Genomic DNA, 25,994 nt, shown 5'->3' with positions numbered 1-25,994 from the left:
TAAAATGCTTTACACTGAAAATTTCTTTATATGTAACTTGCTGAAGAGGCAAACTTGCCTTTATTTTGCATTGTATTTTTCTGGTTTTGGTTTTTTTTTCCTCCCCCAACTTCAACAGCCATTGACTGGTATTTAGAAAACTGTTTTCCTAGCTGTTGGTAAACCATGTAATCCTTTCCTTTCTCTCTGACACCTCCAACAATAGCAGAATTTCTGGATACGTGTAGCATGCTTTGGTCCTTTAAAATATATTATTAGTAGGCTGAGATCGTCACTTATAATTCACATTGCCCAATCTTACTACATTGAGACTATATTGATTTCATGTGTTTAGAATTTCATCAAACATTAATTGTCCTCAGTGTGTGCTTCAGGCGAAATATGTGGAGAAAATGCCAGCAAAACAGTATAAGTATTTCTGAAAGTAGAATAAAAAATAACTAATTGATTTGCCAGGCCTGAAAATATTAGAGAACGTTTTTTTTCTAAGAGGATTTAGTGCTCCTGTCCACTCGGAAAGAGACATGAAATTTTTCAGGGAAAGGAAATATATATTTTGTGCCAAGAGATGAGCTATGAGCTGTAAGCCATCCTCAGTCAAGTCTCAGTTTTGCAACTAAATATTGCAAAAACAGTTTTCATAATGTCTAGCTGCAGCATGAACCTAGAGAGAAAACAAAATAGCTCTCCATTATTTTATAATTGTTTTTTTGTTCACTGAATGAGATGGGGTCTTTAGGAAGGAACATATATAAGCATGCAATTAAAGACAGGTACCACAGTGCACCCAAACTGAACACTTAACTAAGATTACACCAGCAACACTCATTTTGATCAGTTGCAACTTTTAAGTGTTTAACTTAACTGTTTGTTTTTTTTTTTTTGGCAATTTTTACTAATGGTGAGGATTTACAGACATGCTTTGTGCAATAGTATATTAAGTATATATGGGGGTGCTTTTAAAGCTGCTCAAGCTTGTCCGTAAAAAATTTCACTGTACTTGGTCAAGCAAGAAAATTGTGGAGTTTAAAATTGGTCTAAATGCTCACATGGGCAACCTTTTTCTACACTTTGTGTGACTGCCAGGATTTTTGAAACCTACGAGATAATTTCCTCCTGAAAGTGCAATGGAAACTAATACAATACATGCACATTTATTGTCAGCTATTTAGTACTATTGAGTACAATATAGTACTATTATTGAGTACTCACTAAGAACCCATTGCCTTGGGTTGACTCATTAAATACTGATTTACTTACTCGCCAGAGTTCAGCTTCTTACACACCTTGAGCAAAGGAAAACTCTGAACTGGAGAATACAGGAGAGAAAAAAAGCATGGGAATGCAGGCAAACCCATGCCCAAATGCTGACTTCTGTAAGCCAGCTGAGCAGAATTCTGCTTTTTTGAAGAGTCAACTGGTAATTTTTGTTGGGATCCTTGCAATTCTTTGGCCTCTGCTGTTTGATGGGCAGAAGGGCAGAAGGTTTTCTGCTTTTTACTGTATCATGCAATGTCATACATGACATTACAACCCTGTGTACCAAGCTGTGACACACAGCCTGTTGCACAGCACCAGTCATTAGTGCACTGGTTTTACAACCAGTGTAACCAAGTGACCAAAGAGTAAAGGCTCAGGACTGCCAAACCACCTCTGATTTCTTTTCTCATAGCGTTATTAGCTTTAATTTTGTATCTGCCACCTGTCTGAATAAATTTTAATGTATCATTCTCTGGTGGTTTTTGCAACAAGATGTAACTGGGACAAGGACTGTAAGAACTTGAAAACAGTAATTAAAATGAGAGATAAGATTATTCTTAGTGGTGTCTTCCAAGAAACCAGTAATAGGCCTAGGTTATTCCAGTTATGTAAATCTTTTCAAGCTGAGTGAAGAGAAATTTCATTTTAAAAGAACCAATAATATTTGGTTACATGGAGTCCATTATCTCTCACTGAGGTGATAGCCAGGAGAAAGTAAAACTGTCTTCAAAAGTGGCTTCATGGATATAGGTAAGATGCAAAGGGAGGATTTAATTTTCTAGAAAGTGCAATACTGGTGCAGTGCAGTGGGCAGGAATACAGTGCTTCCTGGCAGCATCTGATCAGCTGTCAAAACAGAGTGCAACCTCCCTTCCTTACCATCACTGTAATCTTGTTGAAGTCAAGTCCTTAAATCCCAGTCTATAGAGAAAACAACCAGTAAAGAAGATAAGGGAGTGCCCTGCTTAATACTTTGTTTCGGCCCAAACCTTTTGGATTTGTAACTTTTAATAAGTACCTTGACATCTTTATCTGGGTACATTAATCTTAGCAAAGTAATGAATTTTGGTCTGGATTCCATCATCTCAAGTGTGCAAAAGACAAATAACTTTTCTCCATCTCATCAAAGGCCTTTCTTGCAGATTTACAGCAGAAACTTTATTTAATGTAACAGAGGGAAATACATGTAATAACCTTGCAAAAATTATCAGTTCCACATTTAGTCTATATAAATCCCACTTAATCATGGTGGGCCAGTTCAGGAAGAACTTCTAAGAGTGAAATGTGTTCTTTGTTCTTACACATATTAAAGCAAGCCTGGAAACCAAGGTAGGTCCCAAGTAGACATTTGACTCTACAGAGACAAACTCATGGAGGGTTTATTCTAGAAAACAGCTGGACAAACCAAAGCAGGAGTATTGAGAGCCCTCATAGCACAACTTCTGTCCTCAAGGCCTTTCACAACATAGTTCCTCTTTGTGTGCAACTGATACAGTGCCAGCTCAAAGCTTCTCTTCAGTGAGGGAAAAGTGAATCTTGGCACTCAAGGACAAATCAACACCTGGCATAGAATCATAGAATTGGCTGGGTTGGAAGGGACCTCAGAGATCATCAAGTCCAACCCTTGATCCACTCCCCCCGTGGTTCCCAGCCCATGGCACTGAGTGCCACATCCAGGCTCTTTTGAAATATCTCCAGGGATGGAGAATCCACCCCTTCCCTGGGCAGCCCATTCCTATCTCTGATCACCCTCTCCAGAAAGAAATTCTTTCTAATGTCCAACCTAAACCTCCCCTGGCACAACTTGAGACCTCTTGTGCCCTCTTGTCTTGCTGAGAGTTGCCTGGGAAAAGAGCCCAACCCCCCCCTGGCTCCAACCTCCTTTCAGGGAGTTGTAGAGAGTGATGAGGTCTCCCCTGAGCCTCCTCTTCTCCAGCCTCAACACCCCCAGCTCTCTCAGCCTCTCCTCATAGGATCTGTGCTCGAGTCCCTTCACCAGCCCAGTTGCCCTGATTGCATGGAACATCTTTACTTGGGCTTCCACTGGGGGATGCAGAAATCATTTTTGTGAGGATGGCACCAAAAGAGTTTCCCCAAGCACCAGCTTCTTTAAATAGCTCAAGGTACCAGCACCCTGACAATTCTGCATCCCCATTAAAGTGCTAGTGATGGGCTTCTGTGCCTTGGGCAGATGTGTGGGGCTGCTGAGGCTGCTGCACTTCTGCTGCTGGAGAGCAGGGGAGTGGGAAGGGAGAGAGGCAGAGGGGAAGAAGAGAACTCTCAGCTGCTTTACCTCAGCTTCCCACCTCTGCCAGCAGCGTGCTCAGTAGTGCAGGTGGGCAGTGAAGAGGGCAGACAGGAGGCCACCCAGGCTGTCTTTAAATGGGAACAGGGTGTCACATGAGCAGCTCTGCTGCTGCTACCCTGTTGCTGCTTCATTCAGTCTTCCTCTGGAGGCCACAGTTCCACCAGCCCATGGCACCATACCACTTCTACTGTGTGGTGCAGGGGTGAAGTATTCAAACTTTCTCCAACAAAAGTGCTTCTCTTGACTGTGGAAACCAGCAACAAACTCCATGCTGCTGGGGCTAGACTGGTCCTCGTATCCAGATGGGTCTGGAAAACCATATGCAGTTCTGCACAGTTATGATGACCTCCTAAAAATATTCCTCACCTTCTCCCACATGCTGTCTTCTGCCTGAGGCTTCTTTCCCAAACAGATTTGTGTAGCTGCTGAACAGTCTGCGTATCCTGTTTTAATAATGCTGAGGTGGGAGGCTTGCTTAATACCTCACGTATTCAAAGAGGCAAACAAGCCATGAAGGATGGGGGTTAATAAATTTTTCCAGCCAGCCCAGGAAAGAAGGAAGTGATGAAATCAAGCATCCTTAGAAAGCTTTCTTGACAGCTTTCTTGACAGAACTGCCTCTTCTCTCTGAAAATAGTCGGTATTTTCCCACACTAGGGCTACACTGTAATGGCTGAAAAGAAAATTACGCCAGAGAATTTAATGTAAATAATAAGTTATGTGTTTGATACAATTTAATTATCCATGAAACTCTACTTTCAGGCAGAAACTTAGTGTACATGAAGAAGAAGCAATGTTACTGTTTGGAGCTACACTGTCTCCAGAAGGCACTCCCTACCCCTGAAACCTCTTGAAGAAACCAGATGAAGCCTCGCTGAGGTTAACAAGAAATACTAAATCATAATCTGCATATAAACTCTGGTTTTAAAGGAAGACTGAACGCTAACAGTAGTAGTAGCAGTAGTATTATTGGTAGCATTTCTTGAGTATTTGTTACATAATGTACTAGTATAAAATACACAGCATAATTAATATCTTTTAGCACTCTGCCTTCTGATAAGCTGTTTCTGAGACACAGATTTTAAAGGTGGTTAGGAGGATGCTTGGTGAAATGTTAAAAAGTCTCTGAGATTCAAGTTTCCTCTGAGAATCTTACTAGAAGTTTATTTGCATAAGTGCCCCAACTCTCTTAAAATCAGGTTCTTATGGTGTCATTGGATTGTACCCCTCATCTGATGAAAAATCAGGCTGTTTACAGAAAGGATGGTTCTCCCCTTCCCTCAGTGCCCCAGCCTCACAGCCTGTTTCCTTTGCACCAATCTGAATTATCACATAGCTGCAGAGTTAAAAAAGGAAGAAAAATTATTTGCTGCCTCTTGAGATAGCACAGTTGTTCAGCCCAGTCCAGAGGAGGAACACTGCTGTAGAAGTAACATCAAGCTAGGTACCCAACTGTAAGTGCCCCTCTGCTCTCTGCCCATCTTTCCTTGGATTCCTCACATAACTCAGGAGATCTAGGTAAATGCTAATGATGCTTAATTAGGATATATAAAATGTGGCCAGTGGAGTTATAACTGGTGAACGTACAAGTAAGATACTGCTGATACCACTCACACACACAGTAAGGGGCTTGGACAGTTACCCATGACTTGAACATCCTAAAGTGGGCACCAGGCTTGGAAGTTTTGACTTAGGTGGGTACCAAAACAACCTGGCCAGGAAGGGCTCATGGTAGATTTGACCATGGTACACTGTTTCTGGTTGCCCTCTGGTCTTCTCACACAACTGATCTGTCTGAAACCAGTGCTAACCAGCTCTCTGCAGAATAACTCTTCTGGTTATTAAACATCAGCAAAAGGCTGGTTTATAGCTCTTTTTAGGTATAGGAGCATACTGATGTGATCCTCTTCAAGCCTCAGAGTAAGTAGAAAATAACTTAATTCTCTCATGCCAGAGTGAACCAACCAGTCAAGCCTAACAACAACAAAAGCAGTAAAACCATGGTTCCAAGAAGACACCTGACAAACTGCAGTGCTTCCCTAATTGTCTTCTTGTCATATCTGTTTAGTGTGAATCATGCATTGAATAGTTACTGGAGCAATGAGGATCCAGCTGATGGAGCTTGCTGTCTGCCCCAGTACTACCAAGTGAGGCTGCAGAACAGAGCAGGGCAGAGCAAAGCAGACCTGGAGCACATGTAAGGCTTTTTCCATGTATTTCTCTGTGTGAGACTAGATCTCCCAGACTGCCAGGTTCTTGAGGCAGATACTGCCACTGCCCAGGACTCTTGACCCTATTTAAGCACTAGCACAGTGCAAAGAAACAGCAGCAGTCTCATGTTTCTTCTGTACCTTACTTGCAAATATCTTCATTATGTTGACAAAAAACATTTTTAATTTGTCTTGAGATAAACCTTTACCAGTTATGTCTGCAGCCCACTGCTGCCATGTACCTGTGCATGACTGCACACTAAAAGTTTGCTAAAAGTAGAAGTTTGTAATTGTGTGCAGCACAACAACAAAATACAAGTTAAAGCTGATTACCAAAGTTCACTCATCTTCAAGCATATAAAGTCCAAAACTTAAGCAGTAAAATACTGATTTTAATCAAGGCTTCCCTCATCAATATTGTGGCATCACTCTGTGCAGGAGTTCCTCACTACACTTCAGTTGTAGCATGCCACCTAACAGCTTAGTACTGCCTACCTGTTTGCAGTTTATGTAGCATTTATGTGACAAAGAAATGAGTGAATTTTAGATGATGAAGTTAGAAGGAAGTGGTGATAACCTCACATCCATTAGACCAGGTATTTTTTTACTGCTGTTGTGGGCCTTCTGTGATCTTGGGCAAGCCATTCCAGTTATGCTTCTACAGACTGAAACCAGGTGGGCAAGTCCAGGACTACTGTGCATCTGGTAAAACTCCCAGGGCCTTAACTTCTCTGTGCCTCAGTTTTGATGGGTTTTAAAATAAGATTCATGCCACACCTAGAATTTCATATACACATGAAAATTTACTGGCATAAGTATAGAGATGTAATTATGCCAGTATAAGTGCACCATGGAGAAACATCTACTTGTTTCTTCATATTACCTTCTAGGAATGATATCAGGGTAAAAGCTCAAGTATTTGTTAAAGAATAATTTTCAGTTCTATCTTACTTGTGCCATGGACATCTGAGTCCTGTAAAGATTCCTGTAAACACAGTAGGCAAGAGAAACTGACTGCTTCTCATGTGGGCTGCAGGCTTGAAGCTAGAGACACTTCTGATGTCCTTGGTCACTGCAGAAAGGTTGGACTAGAGGACTTTAAAAGGTCCCTTCCAACTCAAACCATTCTATGATTCTGTCATTGAACAGACATTTGCAGATTCAAAGAGAGTTTTGAGAGGGCCATAGGACTGAGACTTCATTACTGTACACCTGACTGCACAAAAGCTTCGTGCACTTTTAACAGGTTTGCTTGCCAAATTATAGGAGCAACTGCAAGAGCACCTATGGCCAGGATGAGGTCCACACAGAAAGAAGAACCAAGGGATAAAGGGCAGTCTGGTTTTGGAAGGTATTATAGCAATAACTTCAATATTAAGAGCAGACGAAGTCAGGGACTGAATCACCAGCAAGCAAGAGGCAGAATGAAATCCATTTCGATCAGAGGGTTACGGGAATTAACTTTAATTGCGAGTCTCTCCGAATTCGGAGCTTTCCTTAAGGCCCCAGCTGCCGGAGCATCTCAGCCGCGCTCCAGAGGGTACATAAGCGCCTTTTAAGCCCCGAGCAAACGCGGCGGAGTCCGGGCCCTTGGGGAGAAGACCCCGGGATGGGAATGGGGAGGAGAGTTGAAGGCAGCCAGGCGAGCGGCTCGCCCGGTTCCCGCGGCGGGGTCGGTAATTTGGAAAGGATCCCTTGCCGGGTCGGTGTGTGTGTGTTTGTGTGTGTGTGTGTGTGTGAGTGTCGGTCTGTGTGTGAGTGTCGGTGTAGGTCTGTGTGTGTGAGTGTGTGTGAGAGAGAGAGAGAGCGAGTGTCGGTCTGTGTGTGTGTGTGTGTGTGTGAGTGAGTGTGTCTCTGTGTGTGTGTGTGTGTGTGTGTGTGTGTGTGAGTGTGTCTGTGTGTGTGCGCACAGCGCTGGCAGCGGGGCGAGCGGCGGCGGGGCGGCTCCGACTGCCTGACGCCAGCCAGACCAGATCAATCCAGAGGCAGCGGCAGCGCGGGGCTGCCCGCCGGCAGCGGCAACCGAAGCCCCCCCCACCCCTCCCGCCCCCTCCGGCTCCCCCCTCACCGCCCCGGCCCCCCTCACCGCCCGGCTGCCGGTAACAACTTCGCGTCCCTTCCTCGCCTCTCCCCGCTGCCACAGCCAGGCGGCCGTGCCTCTGCCGCCCTCCTCCTCCTCCTCCTTCCTCCTCCCTCCGGGTGGTCCCCGGCCCCGGGGCAGGGTGCGGAGGCCCCGCGCCGGAACGGGCCGCGCCGAGGGGAGCGGCTTCTCCGCGCCTGGAACGGAGCGCAGCGCGGCTCCGCTCTCCTCCTCCTCCCCGGCATGATGGCGTCCCTCCGGCAGCCCGGGGGAGACCCGGGGCCGCTTCCCCGCTGCTCGCTCCCGGCTCGAAGTTTGTGGGTAGGTGCCGCGTCGGGCCAGGCGGGAGGGAGAGGCTTTTCCCGGCGGGAAGCCGTCCTGCCCTCCTCGGAGAGCCCCGTGCCGGGGCTGCGCCGGGCGGCCCCGTCCCCATTGTGCGCCCCGCAGGGGGAGCCCCAGCCAGACGGGGCCAGTGCCCTCCTTTGTTTTTGAGGGGTTTTGCCTAGGCCGATCCGTATCCCCCTCTGTTTAATGGCCTTCACCCCCCGCTTCTCTTTACCCAGCCCCCCCTCCCCCCCCCCCTTTTTTTTTTTTTTAATGACAAATCTCTGCTTAGAGGTCAAGGAAAGTTCACTTAATTTTTTGTTTTTTCTTCTCCCTATTAGCCTTAGATGCATGAGATTTTCCTCTGCTCAGTGTAGTTTCTTTCATATACTTGGGCTGTACAGCCAAATAATCTTATCCTGAATATAGATCTTTGAAGCTTATTAAAATTTACTGATGTGGAAATACTCAGTCATGCGTTCGAAAGGATCTGGGCCAATTTCTGATTTTTTTTTATTTTTTATATTTTTTTTAATAAACCGAAATCTGGGATTTCGGAGGGAGGGAGGGAGGAAGGGTTGCTGTGCTTGCTCTTTTGTTAGCAGATCAATCTGGAGAAGATACGAGGTCTGACCTTACAGTTTGCTTTTACAGTGTCTGAATAACTAGAGCTCGTTCAAAAAAAAAAAAAAAATCATTATTTTGGTGTATTTTAGGAAAAAAATGGATGTAAAAAAGGTAGCAAGTTTTATTTCGGGAATGAGAGGTATGGTTAGAACCAGGTGGGAGGAAGTAAACGTGTACTTCAGATACAAGCAAATGGAAAACATCATTGTGTGAAACATGTCAGTGTTCGGTGGATGTCAGTATTTAAAGATACTTCATCTTGAAACGAACATGCTGAGGAAAAAAGCTGCATTTCAGACGTGTTACAGCTGATTGTTCAAATCTACGCATTGAGGAGGAGTAAAAAAGAGAAAAAACTTAGTTTGACTTTACCCACACCTCGCAATAGTTTATATGGGGCTTTTAGCAGCACTCAAGAATAAAACTAAAAACTGAAGCTAACCCTGTCTACAGAGACCAGTTCTCTTTGCAGGCGTGTGTCTGTAATTCTGCTGGCATTCATGTGGCTGACTGCACCTTGTCCTGTCAAACAGTAGGAGCAAATCGTGTGTGGGAACCTTGGGTATTAACAGTGACTTAATTATTTTCTTTTACTTGTAAGTAATTACTCTGCTGAATTACGGCAGATGAGTTTGTTAGTTGCAACTGATTAATAATTTTATTTTTCTGTTGAACTGGAGAGCAGTGCCGTGAAGCTTTTTAGAGGTTCTTAGTGGATTTTTGTGCAAGTTTTGAATGCTCACTTCTTTACTGTGACTGAAAGAGCAACAGGATGAAAGTGAAAGATACTCAGTCCTTTTTGAAGTTCTTGCTCTGGTCTTAGAGATGAAATCTTGCATTTTAGTTCAGGTGGTGAGTAGGTGCTTGAGAGAAATTTCCCTTGATTCAGGTGAATCAGGAACTTCCACAGCTACCAGAGGCAATCAGTTCCAGGCATGATCAGGTTACTGTAAGGGTAGGGATTCGTCCTTGCTTTGGTTTTGACCCCACCAGCCACTGGGTGTGTAACCAAATACATTTTTTTCCTACTCTGTCCTGTTCAACTTGCCTTTTTGTGTACCCTTGAAGATGTGATGATCCAATACATTTGAGAAAAGTGACTGAAGAAACACGTGGAGATCTTTCTGTTTCTATATAAATGTTAACTATCAAATCAAATGTTTGGAAGCTGATCAGTTTAGTGTTTGCTTTTCCTCATTTGAACACAAAGTAAAGAGTTGAACATAAAAGCAATACAAAGGTTAATAAAGGCATTACTTTTGTTTCTGAATACTAGGGAGTATTCAGATGAAATGATGACTTTTATTGCTTGGTATGAAGATTTAAATTTTAAAAATGAAGGGGTAGTGACATTTTTTTTTCCTAAATTGAAGCATGAATGCTGTGCATATTATATATAGCCAGTGCTCTGCTCTATTAAGCCAAATTTGTGTGTGTAAAATAAAAGCTCATTGGAGTAGTCTTACAAGCCTAATGGAGGCATCATCTCATCTTTATAAATAATGTAAGTTGTGTATAATGCAGAGTCCCCAGAGACTGAAGAGAAAGCATCATTACCAGCCTTTTCAACCTGCTGGAGATCTTAAATTGATTTACAGCACTGAACTGGTGCAAAATGATACATCAGGATGACACGGGGTCAATCTGTAAAAGTCTATGATGTGAGCCCGTTAGTTCAGTCATCATAATTAAACCATATTATGAGGGCAGCAAAGCAAGTGTCTGTGACATGTCCCATTGTGCTTCAGATATGGGTGGTTTAGGAATCAAAGAGAGCACCGTGTTTATTATTTAAGTTATGCAAAGAGTAGTTGAAATTAGAGCTTGTGGCCCTGTAAAGAGTAAATGCTGAATCAATTTAGGTTGACTCTTAACCTCCTCCTTGCAGTCATTAGCAACTGAAATAGATGAAGGCATGTGCAGCTTTGAGGTGTGTGTGTGAGGGAAGTGGTTGTGAGCTATTATCTTTGAATATTTTTAATATTCTGTCTCAAAACCAGCTAGAATTTACCTGTGGACTGTGCTATCAGATATCAAAGGGACAAACAGGCTAACAAGCTAATTGTGCTTTCTTTTTTTTCCTCTAGTATTTTTATCCTACTAAAGCTTGTAACTGCCTGTTGAAATGTTCTTGCAAATCTGAGTTCTTGAATAAGACAGAGCATCTTAGTCATACCTTTGACTATATGACCAAACTTATTTTAGAACCAAGACTGTAATTTTGAATATGGGTTGGGATAGGTCACTCTGCTTTTCTTAGTGAAGGCAGCTGTGGAGATTTCTCAGTGGAGAAAGGTCTGTTCTGCCCATAAAAACTTCACTTTGTTTCCTTCTCATAGCTGCAGACTCCTGTTGTTCCAGTGTCCTTTCTTTTTGCATTGCCTCAAAAAAATGTAATGTATATGAGTCTTAATAAAGATGATATCCAGTTCCTAGCAGTTTACCTTTGAAGGTTACTGAACAAAAAATTAATATTTAAAATGTAACCACTGAATTGGCAAGTGTGGCTTGTAATCCTGGTGATTTAAAGGCTCATCTACATGGGCATCTTTCACTTCTCTAGATATTTTTCTCAAACTACAATGGTGTATCTTTAGCACAGCATAGAGGATTTTTATATAAAAGAGCCATTTTTTTGCTTGGGGTGGGAAAGAATTTATTTCAAATGGATACTTTTTAATTTAGAGTTTTATCCCTGCAGGATGTTGTTTAATTGTTTCTATCGGAATGCTGGTATTCTTCAAGATTAAAAATAACCAGAGAAAGTGTTAGATGGGGCCTTTTCTGAAGGGCTTTGCAGAGGGTGAGAAGGACACTGTTGGCTGCTAATGGGTGCCAGAAAGATCCCTATCCTCCTCCTGGGACAAATGTTAATTTGCATTACAGAAGCTTTCCGGGTTTGTGTGTATCTAAGTGGGGGGCGTCTTTGTTTTTTAACAGGATAGAGAAGCCATAGTTTCATGAAATAAACAGGCTGTTTTCAAGGAATGTAAAGCATTTTGCAAAAGGAACCCACTTCGTACAGGTTCTCTCCCTGCTTCAGTTTTATGCCTGTAAGTTTGGACTTTGGAAGTACCTCATAATTGAATAGGAAGAAAGATGAAATGTGCTACTTCTGATTAGACTGTATGGGGTCAAGTATTCAGTGCACATAAGGCTGAACTCTGCTGAGTTGTGGACATGAGTCCATTTTTAGATATTCTTTAATTTCAGGGAGGATGTGCATCAGATACTGTGGCACTGGGATTACTGAGGTGGGTGTTGCACAGCTGTGTGACCACAGTGCTGCCTCCTGACAGCTGAACTGTGTGTGACAGAGCTGCTGGCTTCAGCCACCATTAAATTACACAGGGTTTCCTACAAGTATGGATTCCTTTACTCACTTATATTCTTATTGCAAATGCCTCTTGGGAGGTGTGTGCAAGCTGAGTTTAGTTCAGGAGTTGAAGTCTTTTTGTTTTGTTTTTTTTCTCCTCTAGACTTGCCAAGGCAGGAAACCTGACAAGTACAGTTTTTCTGGACACTTGCTCAATTCAGTCATTCTGTGCTAGCCCTGTAATTGTTCTGGAATATATGTCAGTTTTCAATATGGGATATACACTTGTGAGGTGATGTTAGAGTAGTTACCACCAGTCTTTCTCATTTTGTTCTTCTCCCACCCTTCCGTAGCATACACAGGCAGAGTACTGGAGTTCAAGGAGGAAACCAAATTATTTTTAAATGTGCCTTTATATAAGTCATTATAGTTAGGCACTGTTCAAAGCACTATCATCCAAAGGCACCTATTATGCTTACTTGGCACATAAGCAAATAATTAATGTGGTTCACCAGTGATTTTTGAAGCATTATTTCATATTTCTGTGCTTATAAAGGGAACATTCTTCTCAACATGGCAGCAGATGAGAGTCTGAATTACAGCACTTGATGGTATTCAGCAGTATTTACCTTGCAAGTTTTTGTCATTAAAATCATTAAAATGCTAATCCAGGTCAAAGTGATCTATGGACTATCAATGCAATATCGGATAACTTGGAAATGAGACTCCCTTTTTGATTTTTTTTTTAATTTTTTTTTTTACAATGCTACAGACAGAATTGCCATTTTTCACCATCTCCTTGATTTTGCCCCAGCATGGATGTAAGAATCAGGTCTGCCCTCCAGCTTCCACTGATGGTCCAGCTTTCAGTACTCTGAGCTTACAGCTGGGGGGAAGATAAAAATGTATCCTCTTCATACACACTTAATGGATCAGTAGAGGTTGGATTTCAGAATTTACAGTGTTACAGAGTTTCTTCTACAGAGGTTGCAAGATTGATGTACATGTTTGAAGACTCATTTAGGTAGATGAAGATGAAGAAGCCTATATGCTTACAGAACTAACCATGCTTATGTAGCAGGTCAAGGAGTTCTTTATGAATTCAGAGAATCCTTTATGTTCAGATGGCTCTGGGCATGCAGTGACCATTGTTGAGCATCCTTCTGCTTGCTTTGTTCAGTATTGGAATTAGTACCTTTTGTATTTACATGGAAGAATTGATTTACTGACAATATTTTTCTTATAAATAATTTCAGAATTCTGATTTCAAGCACTTTAAGGGATTAATTATAGTAGTGACATTCTGCCTGACATAGCATGAGGAAACCTGGGCATGAGAATCTTAAAGCTACCTTGTTCTTACACTGGTGTATATGTAGGGTTATTCACACTGGATAGATATGCTGTATGTGCATGTGCACATATGAATGCTTAAGTGAAAATTTAGTGCTTTTGGAAGTTAAAATTACTTGCATCAGATAAAGGTGGGCTAAACCTATATATGGTTGAGAAAAGCCTGTTAATTCATCAAGGTGTGTGTATGTAATAACTGTTTATATATACGTACTTAAATGCTTGAAAGCAATAAATCATTTTTGGGTAAAGATAAATAACTGGAGAATCCTGTTGCAACGAATTCTGGCTTCAACTTAAATGCATTTCTGAGAGTGACAGGAGAAAACATCTGATGTTTGGTCATATGGTGTTAATGTGTTACATATATTTTGCCTTTGTATTTGTTAGGTTTCATTTGAATATTGATGTGGGAGCAGTTAATGCAAAGCCCTTTCTGGTTTGCTTTCTGTCTTACTAGTAAGGACTCTCATTCAGCTGACATGTTGAGGGACAAAATACCTGGCTTGTACCTATCTGTATTTCCTGAGACAATGGAAAGTGGGCTCTCAAGAACTTTCTCCAAGGCAAATTGAGAAGTGTATGTGAGAGAGAAAGGGTGGAGGGTGTTGTGGAACTGGCATGTCCTGCTGTTTCACTTGATGGTTTAATTCTCTGTGGTGTCCCTGTGAATTATAAAACTGAAGAATAGCAAAAGTGTACTGCTTGGCTTTTTGTTGTTGTTTTTGTTGTTTAGCTTCTTGTCCTTCTTTCTAGCCCTCCCAAGGTGTTTTAATACAAACTCAGCTAGTGTTTGGGTAGGACAAAAGGGCTGGCAGAACACCTTTGCTCACTGTTGGCCAGTTGTCTTTTGTACAAGGATTTCTGAGCTGTTCCTTATGAAACAAGAAAGTTTCTTTCAAATTAAGCCACTAACACCTATTTAGGAGTGTAGATTCTGCTCACAAGTCCTGAAAAGTTATTAAAACTGGCTCATCAATATAACAGATACTATTTGATGGAAGGTTGTTTTCTCTGGCTATCTAAGTGCTGTGGAATTGGACAGACCTTTACCACTGTTGTGGTTTCCTGACTGAAATATGCTTTAGGGGAAGGAAGTTTTGGTTTGGTTCTCATTTAACCTAAGGGAAGGACATTCTCTGTTCAGGTTGGTACAACTACAAGTTCTCTGGTGATTTTTATTTTTTTTTTTCTTTTTTTCTATTGACCTTACTCCATGTATATTAAAATAAGTCAATCCATCTTGCCTTTGCAGATAGACTGGGAGGCAAACAGTACCTGGTCATGGCAGGGGTTAGGCACAGTCTGCTGTTATAGTGATGAGCGTGGTGTGACAGCCTCTGTAGATAAGAATATTTCAGTAGTGTACAAGCAGTGAAAAAAGGGGAGGAAAAGTTGTTTCTTAACAGGGCTGTAGGTCAAGCAAGGTGATAAGGATAAAAATTCCTTGCACTTTAATGGTATGGAACCATACATTAAGACAAACTTGAATGGTGCAGTGTAGGAAGTGTGAGCAAGGCAACTCAGGAGGCTTCTGTATGCTTTGAAAATAATCTAAAAATTATGTAAAATTTGGAGAGGGATTGTTTCTGATGTTTTCCACTGGTTTGTCTTCTGTTCTCCCTGGTTTGTGTTTGAAATTCTTAGAAAAAGCCTAGTAAGGTCACAAGTGTTTTTAAATAGGACTTGGTGAAGTGGTCAAAATCAGGGAAGCAGAGTGAATTCCTCATTGTAATTCATGAGAGTCTGTTCTTTGTGGAATTCTGGGCAAATCATCTATCCCCTCTTAAAATGTAGGATTTTAAATTATCATCACTGAATCCATAGAGTTTGACTTCCTACTGAAAATGCCCCATTTCTTTAAAAAGGGTTTCTCTCATGACTCTGCATCTGCATGGCAAATAGAGCTCGGTCTCTACCAGCACTTGATGTGATTTTCTGTTTATGCTGAGGCAAGCAGAGTTCTATCCAGCTTTTCTGAACCAATTGCTAATGTGGCCCAAGTTCTTATTTTTAAATTACTAGCAATTGATCATTTTGAGAACTTCAAAGAATCACAGGATGGTTGAGATTGCAAGGAACCTCTGCAGGCCATCAATCAGGGCTCAGGCAGGGCCACCTAGATTGCCCAGGACCGTGTCCAGACGGTTGCTTTTTTTCCAGTTGTATGACAGCATCATTACTCTGTTGTCTTAACAGCAGTGAAAGTAGATTTGAAATTTACCTGGATCTACTAAGAGACTTGACATCATGTCTATCATGGCTTCAGAGATTGTTAACTGAATAATGTGATTACAGTGTCTTAACTTCAAATGTGTAGGGTTTTAGGAGTTTCAAATAGATCTGTTTGATTGTGGGATTACCTGCACAGGGAAGGCAGGGGTATATGAGGGAGACAGAGACTCAACTTGTTGGCTTTACTGAGGTCTCACCATGAATTTGCAGCTCTATAGGTATTGATACACAGCTAAAATCAACATTGGTTATGTCTTCATCCCCTGTTCTGCTAATTTTCTGTTGAATACAGTGGTGAACGTTACTATTTTGAGAACTGTGAATTTTGACCTTGCAGAATGTCTTGGATAATCTGTCTCACAAACAGATTGCCATCTTGGATATCAGTTTCCAGTTTTGTGTTTTTGCCTGCTGCTGGCTTTACAGTCTGGCACACTTAATAACAGATGCTTTATTTTCCATGCTAGCTCGTGTCACTGTTGGGTGCTTCCACTTGGGTATAGTAACCAAATGAGAAGTCTTTGTCCTTATTAACTTAAAATCTTCAGGTAACATAATTATGGTTTCTTTAATGTGTTGTATTAGTTTTAATCTGGAAAATATTTTGTAAATACTCTCAGCTTAAAGCTCTATAGAGTATGTGATAATTTTGGACATATCAATATGAAATCAGTGTTCTTTTTTCTGAAGTTTGCTGTCTAGCTACCCAGAGAAGACAGTAGTAGTAGTAGAGGGGGCTTGAAGTACTTACTAGTGTTTGGTTATTCAGAACTAGCTAAGGCAGAGCTCATTGCTCTGGGAATGAGATGAGGTTTTGCACATTGACTCAAGTACTCGTGTCTGAGTGTGAGCTAATCTTTGTCCTGGATATAATTTAAAATTGAGGAGGTGGCAGCTTCACAAGATGGAGAGAACTCTGTTAAAGAGTTCAACCCCAGCCCCAAATTTATTAGCGTATGCTGGCTTTGTGACTTTGGTGCTTGTCCTGCTCTGAGCTGATCCAGCTGTTCTGCTGAACATTTTTTTGTTGTTTATGACAGGTTAGGAAGGTGAATTGGCTGAAAGATTGAAAGCAGGGTGGAAATTATCTTGGCATACCAAAGCTGGCACAAGGGAGTGAAGGGAAACCTTTTCTCTTTGGGTGGGAGCAAGCTGTTGGAGCTGCCCATCTGCTCGTGGACCTGTGACCTTGCTGGCCCAAGGCAGCTTTTGGAGGTAGCCAGTTACAAACAAGCACTATAGTACTCCCAGATGAAGACTTCCTTAATATGCCTGCCAAGGAAAGGTCTAATTTACAGGGTTTTTTCCCAGATACTTATGTTGGTGATTAGCATGGTGAGGTTAGACTGCCAGCAGTTACGTTAGTCACAAAGCCCCAGTGTAGTTATATTGGCAGCAAAACAACAATGATTAATGATGCAGCGTATTTTATGGGGGGTGAAGGAGGATAGTCAGGGTGGAGCACTTAAACAAGCTTTTCTGGTCAAGTGCTGTTGTGCTGGTATAAGCTGCAAGCTATATTAGAAATGTTTTTCTAGTTTAATGCAACTGTATGAGCAGAGCACATCTAGGGCATGTTCTGCGTGATGTAGGACAAATGTGTTTTCCTCATGGGGAAAAGAATGTTCTTCAAGTTTAACTTGTTAGGAGTAGAAACTTTCTTTTCCTCTTTAGAGGAATAGATAACTTTAAATGGTACTGTTAGCAGCCTTATCAAGAAACTAAAAAAAATCTAAACATATTAAATACATTAAAAACCCTTCTGTAAAAGCAGGCTGGTGTTATGAGAAACCACTGCCAGTTAAGACAATATAAGGCACCTGAAGATGCCAGTGAGATGCTGTAAGCCAATGCACTGCTTGTTGCTTTCCTGGGTTCTGCACCACTGAGTAAGTCACTTTGAAATGTTTGCCTTTTGGTTCACTTTTCTCAAAAGAAATTTAGAAAGCACTTGTTTTAATGGTGTATAATAAATGTGTTTAAAAAACCTTTTTCTTGTTACTACTAGCTATTCTGTCTTCAAACATTGCATCTTCATGATGTATTTCTTAACTTCAAAGAATTAATCTGTCTACAAATTTAAAATACAAACTTTAGGTATTTCCCCTAATGACAGTGCTGGGGCAGTGTTCTTGCTCAGTTCCCCTGTAGAATTCTGCTGTGCCAAGGAACTTTTCAGACCCTTGGGAACCCAATTGTAATTTTTTCTTTCCTCTGGATTGCCTACAAGCTTCTTTGAAATTTTGTTCTCTGCAGAAAACATCACCCAGCGTAAGGGACATAAACACTCCAGGGCTTTTTTCTACGGTTTACTGGATAACTGGTCCCTTTGCCCTTGTCCCCACAAGCTTATCAGCTCTGACTTTTGTCATGGTCAGCCCTGATGCACCTCCTGTGGTTCTTCAGCTGGGAACAGTTGAGAACCAGGAGGTGGTGACAGGCTGCTTTGGCTGAAGTCTATAATTTCTGAATATAGGCAGGTTTCTGTCACACCTTTCCCGTGGGACACGAGGGCTCTCAGTGTCCTGCAGAACAGTCAGCAGTCAGGGTTGTTTGAGCCTAAAGGTTTCTTATCTAAGGAGTTGGAGAATACTGGATTCAGCCCCAGAATTAAAGGCATCTGGATTGTCAGCGTGAAGACAAGGAATCTGAAACCCCTTTCTGCTCTTTTTGTTCTCTAGTTTTCAGCCTAGGAGTAGTCTTGGAAAGCTGTAAGTCCTGGGAGTTCATCCTTGCAGTCTGACTTGGGAGTCCATCTGTCCTCTGTAACAGGACAGCTGTGACTGTTCAGTAGCAGGAAGCAATGGAAAATCTGGGAAGCATTCTGGCTGTTGTAGCTAGCTTACTGCTGTCCCTGCAGAGCTTGTGGTGTTTGGGAAATGCTGTGGTGTTTGGTGTCTCAGCTGTAAGTTTGTTGTACTGTAACTTTGCAAAACCTGAATTTTGAAACTTTAAATTGGCCTCGGAAAATTATGGTGGAATGAGTAATAAGTTGCCTTAATTCCATATGCGGAGTCATACAGGCTCTGTTAATAAAAAAACCTCTCAGATAAGGAAATGGTACTGAGTAATGCTTTATGTGGCTTGATTTCCTCCTTCCAAAATCATAAAAAGCTTACAGATAACCAGGGGCTCAGATAGATAGGTTACAGCCAGTTTCTTGTGTTGTAAAACTTCCGTATTCCCGGTAAGCAGTGTAGGAGGATATCTCCCACTTCCTTTCAAGTTATGCAGTTGCCAAGTCCTGTATGAACTATGAGTTCCTATCTGTGGCTTGAATCCTTTGTACAGGCCCTCTAAAGCCTTGATCATACTCTGAGATCAAGGAATCCTGAAAACAGTTTGACATGAGATTCTGCAGATGTTCTGGCACATGGCTGTGATGGCTGCTTTTGCCTCATCCCACAGATTTTTGGATTTTGCTCAATCCTTCATAAAGGGATGCCCTTGTTTTATGCTTTTAGAAGGTGATAGGTGTCATCTGTAACCTCCAGATCTGTGCTGAGCTCTTCCCTGACAGCAGTAGTTAGGAGGCACTTTGTGTTGGATGTGGTGAGTGCAGCAGCACCAGCACATGCCCTGGTCTCAGCCCCAGTGCCTTTGCCCTCTGGTCACTTGCTGCAGGGTCATCACTTCTTGCTCAGGGCCCAGAGCTGGTTGGGCTCTGCCCAGGTGACTGGCAGCCCTCTTTCTCTGTGGTGTGGAGGTGTCCTTGGGGTAATGCTCTCACAGAGCCAGCTTGGTGCTGTCCTGCCAGCCAGGCATCACCTCTCTGGATTTGTCTCATACTTGCCTCACAGTCAGTAACTTTCAAGAGGTTTTTTAGTCCTCTTGTTAACAGGTAGAGGAGGAAGGGGCTTGTCCAAAGGCATGTAAATGCCTTTGTAGTTGTGTGTCAATAGCCTTAATCTGCCATAGTTACAGCATTTGATACTGGTGAAATCATACCCTGTTCTAGGATGATGTGGGGGTGCAGTTGAAAGCAGTTCAAGCTTTTAGTGTAGGCAGGCTCAGACTTATACCCCATGTGCCAGTGAAGGCCTTGATCAACCTAGATCTGTGTTTGCTGGTGTATCTTAACTGTGAACCCAAAGTTGCCTTGACCTGATCTTTGGAGGTTTCCCTATACTTTTGTATTTGCCTGTAAATCATAATATTTAAAGAGTCTCATTTTCTTGTAAGGAAGGGGCCTCTCTAAACACTGATTTCAGCTCCTTCTATTGGTAAAGGGTCTGGAAAGCTCAGGTGGCTTGACAAATACCTAGGTACTGCTAGGAAAGTTGTGCTGTGAGATGGTAGCACAGCTGCTGCTCACTGTCCTGGGGACCAGAAGCAGACTGGCTTTGTTGTCACCTGCAGTCCAGTCCTGTTTTTCAGAAGGCCACTAATGGCAGCGGTAATTAAACTGTTTCACTGGAAGGTGTAAATCTCTCAAATCTTAATGTTTGTTTCTGGTTGTATAAACTTGGCTTGGAAAACTGTACCATCTCTCTCTGCCTAGAACTGTAGTTGTGAATTGCAGGACAGTTCACAAAATTGAACATAGATCTTTTTAAAATGTTAAGAGGTAAGGCTAGATATGGTGAAGATATTATTTTGAAGGTCATTTAAAGGCAAAAAAGAGGAAAGCTAGAGAAATTACTTTTAAAAAGTAAAGCATGCATGTCATGAAATGCACTGAAATGCCTTCAATATTGGGAAACTGAAGCAACTGTTCTTATTTCAAGTGTGTAAATGGTGGATGGTGAAATTGGTAAAAAGATTTATTTATCCTAACAATGTTCCTTTTTTTGGTTTAATTTTCATCAGATCATTCAGCTTTGCTGAGGCATGACTTAATAACACTTTTATTACTGAATAAGTCATTTGTCTTTCTCAGTTTTTGTTGTCTCCTGTGTTGATGGAACTTTCTGTTTTAAAGTTGGGGATCTTGAGCTGTAATTTAACGTCTTTACTTTCTGATAAATAAAGTTTGGGTCACAGTCTTTAGAAGTGGTTTGTTGCAGCTGATGTAACTCTATGAGTGAATACTTCTGGTTAAAAGAATTATTTGTAGTGTAGCAGTGGCTTGCCTAATCTGAGCATAACTGGAGTGTGGTGGGTTCCCTCCTTAAAAATACCCAGTTGTAGCACTGCTCTGGCTGGGACTGACTAACCCTTTCCTAAATCCATGAAGTCTGTGCTAGGTTATGCTGTTCTGTAAAGACAAAACACAGCTTGTCATTTGAGAGCTTTACTCAAAAATTTTGGTGCTTGTGTGGTGATAGGCATTTTTTTCATTTGTTTCTAAAGATTTTTCTTTATGCTGCAAATGTATGTTTCAATTACTTTTTAAAAAAGAAAAAAATTCCTGAAAGTGACATGTCAGTAAATTTTCCTCATCTCACCTGTAAAGGAAGTTCCTCTCACCCTGTGTGGATGAACTGGGGGGAAATGATTTTTTCAGCTGATAAAAAGAAATAAAATTCTGTGCTCTTCCCAAAGGAGGAATTCAACAATTGGACAAGTGGCATGGGACCATGTGTTGGTTTGTAAAAGGATATAGTTTGTAAAGATGTTTCCTTTGATGCCTGTGATGAATATGGATGTGTTTCCGTTGGAAAGGGTTTTGATTAAATTATGCAATTAGAGCTGACCAGACAGATCTAAATATAGGAAGAGGTTTCAGTTATCCTGCCTTTGTGTGTATTAACACACCCACACAGATGTGTGTTTGTTATTGTTGTAAACAACACCTGCTTTCTAAAGACAGTTCAAAAAGTCAGGAAAGGGAATGGTCTTTGTGGAAAAAAGGAGTTGTACAGGAGGTCTGTGATGAAAGGAAAAAAAACCTCCTGTTTTTCCCAGATTTTTGACCTTTCAGAAAAGGGCTTCCATCTTCCTTTAACACCTGGACTAGCCATGGCATCTCTGTGGATATCTCATGCTCACAAAGCCATAGACAAATGCTCTAAAGTGGTCTATAGGTTGTTCTTCATTCTTTAGAAATTGGCCTCTGTCATCTGATGATGCAGAATGAGCTCCTTGCCCACTCCTGAGCCTTCCTAGTGCCTGGGTGTGTGGAGGTTAAATACCCCACAGCACAAGTGAAGTGGATAAACTTGTCCCAAGGATACACAATGAAAATACCCACTGTGGTGGCTGGTAGTTCATTCTGTCTCTTAACAACTGTTTAGATTTTTTTTTCTTTTGAATATTTTATCTAAAGTTAATTGTTTTCTTTAAGAGGCCCTCAGCTTGGAAAGAGTGAAAAATTAAGAGTCTTCTCCTTCATAATATTTAGGGAAAAAAAAAGCCCAAACCAACGTGCTAACACAAATCTGGCAAGTTTGGTGGTTCATAGCATTACCTTTATTTTATAGGTTATTCAAGTGAAGTTCATAGTTTGTTAATCACTTCTGTGCCAGAAGGGATGATGATGAAGGGATTGATGACTAAGGCATCAAATTACAGTTCCTTCCTGACTTCAGTTAACATATTAAGTTGCAGATACAAAAATAATCTTTGATAACACAAATCTAACTTGATGCATCTCTGTTAAAACTGACAAACCCCCTTTGCTATGTTTTTTTTCTCACAAATATGTATATGGTTGGGTAGGGTTTCTAGTATTTATGAAGCTTGGTAATTTTCTGGAGAAGCAACAGTGAAGTTACCATAAATCTTTAAAATTTAGTAACTTCAATACTGTGATAGCTGAGACCTCAAGGCCAGGGATCAGTGCTTGTCTGCCAGAAGCTGTGTGAGCAGGGGAGTGGGGGAAGAGCTGTGGTTCACTGTAGAAACTGGCTGGACTCTGTGTACTTGGTTTGAACTGTGGTGAGCATTGGGAGCTGGCAGATGCTGATAGTGTGAGCTTATTTCTCCATGTCCTGGAGTAACTGAGCAGAGGGTGTTTTGTTGTTTGGGTCACTGTTGCCCTTCTCCCCTCCATCACCAAAGCACACATTGGTTTTACTGTCTTATTTTGAGCAGGTGGTGAATCTGCTCTTTGGTGCTTAGGTCAGTGTAAGAACTCATGGATATAATTTGGCTTATCAGATCAGTCAGAAGCTGTGCAAGTCCTTCCAAAGGCAAGTATTACCACCCTGCTGAGAACACCTCTTACCTGTGTGGGCTGCTGTTACAGTCAGCACCTGCCCTTATGGGACACTTGCTCCCCTGCTGTCTGCTTAACCAAAGGGTGCACATAGGTATCTGAAAGGATTTTCTCTGTGGGCTGAACAGTGATATCTGGGAGGCTTTCTCGACAGGGCAATCCCTCAGCCAGTGTGAGTGGTGGTTCTTAGAGGAGGTTTCACAGACCTGGTGTTTTGTACTGTGTCAGGATCCAAGACAGAACAGGCTGGCAGTATCCTCCTTGCCCTTGCTCGTCTAAATATCAGAGTCTAATGCAGTGTCAGGAAAAAGGCTACCAGCTCCTATTGAGTATATTGAAGTATTTTCAACACCAGGGTGTTCCTCTTTCCTCAAGCAATGTATGTATCAGACATTAACACAGAATTGCATATTTGAGTGTCTTCTTGAATTCTTTCTGCCATGCCAAGCAGACATAAAAGATTTTTTTTTTCTTCTATCTCCTTGTCCTTTTCAGCAATACAAGGGAAGCCAAGTCAGATTCTGTAGAAATGAGTTCTACAGCACTCTGAAATGAAACTTGCTTTCTTTTTGCACGTGTTGTAGTGCCCCTGAGGCTTCTACCAGGTTTCCATGTGTATTTCAAAGATGAATATGATCTGATCTTCTGCCATAAGAAGGTGCAAAGAAAGAATGCTTTGATTAAAAATAAGGTAATTCAGCAGAAGACTCTGAACTTTTTGTTTTGCTAGTTGCATCACTTGAAGAAAGTAATGGAAACTCTTTGCTGCTTGCTCCAAGACCCAGGAGCCAGAGTAAGTTAGTACACAATCTGTTAGAACACATTTCAGCATTACAGTTGCTTAGACTGCTTGCCTTTTAGTAATACATGGAAATAGTTCTTGCAGTTTTAACATGACAGCTACCTGGCTTCCATGCCAAAATCTGATCTGTTTTCAATTTTTGTAAAAAAAAAAAAAAAATTCTAAATATTGTACTGAGTACCTAAGTTGGTGAAAAGATGTGCCTTTCAGAGAAGGTAAGAAACTAAATATTTTTTACTTTGCAAATTAAAATCTTTCTGCCTCTTATTTCTTTATATGGTCAATAAGTAATGGGTGCTGGGAGGGAGTGTGTTGAGTAAAATAAGATAAATTGAATTTCAAAAATGTCAAAGAATAGACAGATTTCTCCATTATAATTATGTAGATTCTGTTTGCTGTGGTTCCTGCACCTTTTTTATATCTAACTGTGCTGAGCATATATTAAAACATTTAATAGGATACTTTCTGTCTGCATCCCTGAGCCTGTAATACAAATAACAATATTAATAGAGGAGTTAGAGCCACTTTTTGTTTGGCTGAAACTTGGGAAATTTGCCTCAAGCCCCTCTCTGTAAAGGGATCATCTAATTGTGCTTACCCTTTCCCCACCCACCAAAGCCAATCATTTATGCAAAGCAGGGCAGTTTCCTATGGGATCTCCTTTGAGAATTTGAGTATTTTACTGGCTGCTTAGTGTTGCTGACAGAGTAACTATCTCTTATTTGAGAGCCAGAGCAATGGAACTCAACTCTTAGGCATTTTGCCTAAAAGTGTCTGTTTAAATGCCAGTCTAACTGAACAGCTATATATATATGTATATAATGCTCACTTTCCTTTTATAGTCTTCTCACAAACTGCATGCAGGTTTCTGAGTTTGTCCAAAGGTTACACAAAAGACAGCAGCAGTGGAAGAAGACAAATAAAGCAGCAATGGCATTTAAAAGAAGTTTGTTGATTCCAACTTACCCATCCACAGATAGAAGGCCTAATAAAATTGGATGGGTTTTGATGTGTAAAGTGTGTCTGGGTAGTTAACAACTGGATTTCCTTTAAACTGATTTCAGGCTGCCTTTTGGAGCAATGTCCTGTTGTTTAGCCCAGGTTTCTGTGCCACCCATACCTTGTGAATACACATACCCTCCATGGGCTAATAGTCACCCAGCTACTGGAAATACAAACTCCCACTTTCCCAGAAGGACACGTGCTTTTGGGGAAGAAAGAGGTGGACTGTGTCGTCTGCTGACCCGTGTTTTGATCTTTATTTTGCACTTCCAGCTGATAAGACCATTTTGTGCAAAAGTACTACAGGAAATGATGCACTGCAAAAACCAAGAGTGGCAGAAAGGGAAACGGAATGTACTGGCAGGGACTCAGTCCTGCAGACACACTCTCTGCTTCTTGGAAACAAAAAACTCTGCCCACGCTGCCTTTATATTATTTTAGCTTAATACTGGTATTGGAGCTTGGTGTCAGTGGTATACAGCAGCCTGTGGGTTTTCTCCTCCTTTATCTTGTGGCTTGTTTATGGCTTGGAGCATGCTTAGACTTAGTTTGGGCAGGCAGGACTTTAGCAGCAGTCCCTGGGCTGGAAGCTGGTGGCTGGTGAGGTCCTGCTGAGCTGCATTACACTACAAGTGTATCTGCAAGCCCATTACTTCCAATTTTCAGGCTGCCTAGGCAAGTGGTGGAGTCCCCATCCCTGGGGGTACTTAGAAGAGGTGTAGATGTGGTGTTTAGGGACATGGTTTAGTGATCGACTTGGCAGTGTTGGGTTAAAGGTTGTACCTGGTGATCTTGAAGGTCATTTCCAACCAAAACAGTTCTGTGATTCTACAAGTACTGTACCTAAAATGACTTCTGCTCCCAGAGCATTTCTTGCCTATTTCTTGCTCCTACAGAGATGCCAGCTGTTAAGATAATGCTTTTGACTGATGGTGAAATACATTTTTGAGTGTGTGATTGTGGAAGTAGGGACATGTGTGTTGCAGGATTTGATCCAAAAATTTCATAAAATCTGTCCTTATGATCTGACTACTGGGGGCTGCCTCTGAATGTCATGGTAGTCTTTGCAGAGCAAGCATTAAGCTAGCTCATGTTAGGGTTGTATTTTCAGGCATTGGTACAAACATGCAGTCTTAATAGATGGAAGATTTTATTTTTTTTTCCCCCACCAAAGAGGTTGTTGACATATTTTTAAAGCAGATTGGTAGAAATGGATTAGGCCTAGATAGAACCATGTCTGCTTTCATTACCAGTGTTGAAAGAAGTTTGGACCAAGATTTAGACTTTGTACTCTTGTCTTTATGAGAACTTCAACTAAAGTCTTTTAAATATCTCTCTTTAATTTGAATGGATGTGAAATAGAAAGGTTGACTTGATT

General features: G+C 41.5%; 1 protein-coding gene across 3 annotated transcripts in view; it reads left to right on the top strand.

Moving 5' to 3' along the window:
• The first annotated feature begins 5,632 nt into the window (after nucleotides 1-5,632).
• SMAD1 (SMAD family member 1) overlaps nucleotides 5,633-25,994 on the top strand; it is a 47,573-nt gene continuing 27,211 nt past the window's right edge. The window contains exons 1-2 of one of the 3 annotated variants that reach the window (XM_071753732.1): nucleotides 7,661-8,179; nucleotides 23,397-23,605. The gene's annotated coding sequence lies outside the window, so the exon portion shown is untranslated. Of the gene's footprint in view, nucleotides 5,766-7,660; nucleotides 8,180-23,396; nucleotides 23,606-25,994 lie in introns of those variants that run through there. The other 2 variants (XM_071753733.1, XM_071753731.1) reach the window with 2 other exon arrangements.

This window comes from Heliangelus exortis, chromosome 10, assembly GCF_036169615.1.
Source record: "Heliangelus exortis chromosome 10, bHelExo1.hap1, whole genome shotgun sequence".
NCBI classification, from domain to species: Eukaryota; Metazoa; Chordata; class Aves; order Apodiformes; family Trochilidae; genus Heliangelus; species Heliangelus exortis.
Note: the sequence above shows the minus strand (reverse complement) of the source record. Positions and strands in the feature narration are given on the sequence as shown.